Genomic DNA, 3,616 nt, shown 5'->3' on the forward strand with positions numbered 1-3,616 from the left:
GGTACGATGCTTTTAATTCTTTCAGGAGGATATCTACAATGGGAGCAGCTGGGTCAAATGGAACATTTAGTTTTAGTTTTTTGAGGAATCTCCATACTGATTTCCATAGTGGTTGTAGTAGTTTACACTCCAACCAACAATGGAGAATGGTTCCTTTTTCCCTACACCCTTACCAGCATTTGTTATTGGTTGATTTCTTGATGGTAGCCATTCTTTCTGAAGTGAGATGGAATCTCAGTGTTGTTTTAATTTGCATTCCTCGAACAACCAGTGATGTTGGATATTTTTTCATATATTTGTTTGCCATTTGTACTTCATCTGAGAAGTGTCTATGCATTTCAGATGCTCATTTCTTTTTTTATTTTTTGGTACATTTTAGTTATACAATATATTGACATTGATCATTGGAAATTTATACCTTTACATAATCTCTCTTGGTTCTTATTTTTCCCCCTTCCTCTGCCCTCCTTTCAACCCCTCCATCCCTCCCTATTTACAAAGACTTTGTTTCCATTTTTTCATTTTCTCATATTAATTCCATTCTCTTCTTTCTTTTCCCCTACCCCTCCCACTTCCCCTTCCCCTTTCCCCCTTTTCTTCCTATTTCACATTATCTATTATACCTTTTAGTCCTTATTTACACTTCCAGTTTCTCATGCTAGCGAAACTATTTGCTATTTATACATGTGGGTCCTATTTATTTCACTTAAGAGTATCGCTTCAATGTGCAACCATTTACCAATAAATGTCTCTAATTTCTCATTTTTTATGTCTGAGTAGTACCCCATTTTATTAAAAAAGCCCACATTTTCTTTATCCAGTCTCCAGTTGATGGGCAATTTGGCTGATTCCAAGTTTTAGCTATTACAAACTGTGCTGCTATGAACATGGGTGTACATATATCACTGTGGTATGATTCTTTTAATTCTTTGGGGAAGATACCTAGCAGGGGAATAGCTGGGTCAAATGGGACTTCCAGTCCTACTTCTTTGAGGTATCTCCATACTGATTTTCACAGTGGGTGCACGAGCCTACACTCCCACCAGCAGTGGAGCAGGGTTCCTCTTTCCTCACAGCCCCACCAGCATTTGTTATTGGTTGATTTCATGATAGCACCCATTCTTTCTTGGATGAGGTGGAATCTGAGCTTTGTTTTCATTTGCATCTCTCGAATGACCAGTGATGTTGAACATTTTTTCATACGTTTATTTGCCATTTCTACTTCTTTGTCTGAGAAATGTCTGTTCATTTCAGATGCCCGTTTTTGGATTGGGTCTTTAAATTTGGGAGGTCTGATTTTTTTAAGTTCTTTATTGATTTTAGATAGTAGACCTTTGTCTGAGGGATAGTTGGTGAAATTTTTTTCCCACATTTTGGGTTGTCTCTTCACACTCCTGGTGGTTTCTCTTGCTGTGTAGAAGCTTTTTAGTAAGAAGAGATCTCACTTGTTGATTGTTTGTGCTAGTTCACAGGCAACTGAGGTTTTCTTCATAAAATCTTTGCCTACACCAATGTGTTCAAGACTTCTATCTAACCTCTGTTACAGCTGATTCAGCATTTCTGTTTTAATAGTTAGATTTTTAATCCATTTAGCTTTTAGTTTAGTGCATGGTGAGAGACATAGTTTTAACCTTTGGCAAGTTGAAACTCAATTTTTCCAGCACCATTTATTAAAGAGGCTATCTTTCCTCCAGTGAGGATGTTCTGCTCATTTGTCAAAGATGAGGTGGCTGAGTGTGTCTGGTGTTGTTTCTGCATCTTCTAATCTGTTCCACTGGTCCTCACATGCACATTTCTTGATTGGATCTTTAACTGTGAGGGGTCTGATTTTTCTAGTTCTTTATATATTCTAGGTATTAGTGCTTTGTCTGAGGAGTAGCTGGTAAAATTTTTCCCCCTTCTGTGAATTGTCTCTTCATTCTATTTGTGGTTTCTTTTGCTGTGCAAAAGTTTTTTATTTTGATGTGATCCCAGTTGATGATTCTTTATAATATTTCCTGTGCAATCAGGGATTTTGTTTATAAAGTCTTTGCTCATATCTATGTCTTCAAGAGTTTTACCTATGTTATTTTCCAGCAGATTAAACATTTCTGTTTTCATATTTGGATCTTTGGTCCTTTTTGATTTTAGTTTCGTGCATGGTGAGAGATATGGGTCTAGGTTTAATCTTCAGTATGTAGAAAGCTAGTTTTTCCAGCATCATTTATTAAAGAGCCTATCTTTCTTCCCGTGAAGGTTTTTGGTATTTTTTCCAAAGATAAGGTAGCTAAGTGAACTTGGAGTTGTTTCTGCATCTTTCATTCTGTTCCATTGATCCTCAGGTCTGCTTTTATGCCACTATCATGTTATTTTTATCATGGTAGCTTTTTGAAGTCAGGGATTGTGATGCTCCCTGACTTGCCCTTATTGCCCAGAATTGCTTTTGCTATGTGAGGTCTCTTCTAGTTCCATATGCATTTTAGGACTGCTTTCTTTAGTTCTTTGAGAATGCTATTGGAATTTTGATTGAGATTGCATTAAATCTGTATAAGAGTTTTGGAAGTATGGCCGTTTTCTCTATATTTATTCTGCCTATCAGAGAACAGAGGATATCTTTCCATTTTCTGATATCCTCTTTGAGCTCTTTTTTCAGAGTGCTATAGTTTTCAAGATAGAGATCTTTCACTTCCTTTGTTAGATTGATCCCTAAATATTTCATTTCTGTATGTTATTGCAAAAGGTGCTGTTTAATTTCTCTCTCAGTGAGTTTATTTGTGTACAGAAAAGCTATTGATCTTTGAGTGTTGACTGTATCCTGCTACAATACCAAATTTGGTTATTAATTCTAGGAGTCATTTGGTGGAGTTTGTGAGAGACCATCTGATTCTTGAAAATCATGTCATGAGGTTTAGTTTTTTTAAGAAAGTCACTGAAATTCTCTATGTAAGGAAGCATACTATGATAAGATTTGGACTTCAGCCAGTATGACTGATTGTAATGTTTAGAATGGACTGGAGTGGGCAAGATGTAGCCCAGAAGAAAATTTAGAAAGAATTATCTTGACTTAGAAAAATAGATGACCCATATGGAGATATCAGAGGGAATGGAGAATGGTAGATAAATTTGACATTTACTTTTTTTTGAGACAAGGCCTCACTATGCAGTCTAGGCTGCCCTTGAAGTTACTATATAGCCTAGGCTAGCCTCAAGCTTATGGAATCCTGCCTCAGCCTCCAAAGTACTGAGATTATAAGTGTGCACCACCATGCCCAGAGAAATTTACTTTTAGAAGGTAAAATTGACGGAACTTGGTAATTGACAGGATGTAGTTGGGGTGGGGTGAAAAGATGTAGAAAGTTTTGGAAGGTTAATTAATGAGGACTTCCAGGAAGATGGTGGCATGGTAAGCAGTGTCAGATGGTCCTCTCCTAGATTTGGAATCTAGACACTGGAAAAAAACAATTTGGGGAAGAAAAGAAGATGTGAAGTGCATCCCTGGGGCCCAAGAAGGATCTGATGGGAAAATTGGAGCCTACTGAGAAATTGAAGAGACAGGCCACAATGCAGAAAAAGGAAGGGCAATCTGCACTTTTTCCCTGACTCCTGGCTTGTGGCTCATGAGAAAGAAAGATTGAAT

The sequence above is a fragment of the Heterocephalus glaber genome, unplaced genomic scaffold (genome assembly GCF_053883595.1).
Source record: "Heterocephalus glaber isolate CG9 unplaced genomic scaffold, H.glaber_assembly_v1.0 deba00001613, whole genome shotgun sequence".
NCBI lineage: Eukaryota > Metazoa > Chordata > Mammalia > Rodentia > Bathyergidae > Heterocephalus > Heterocephalus glaber.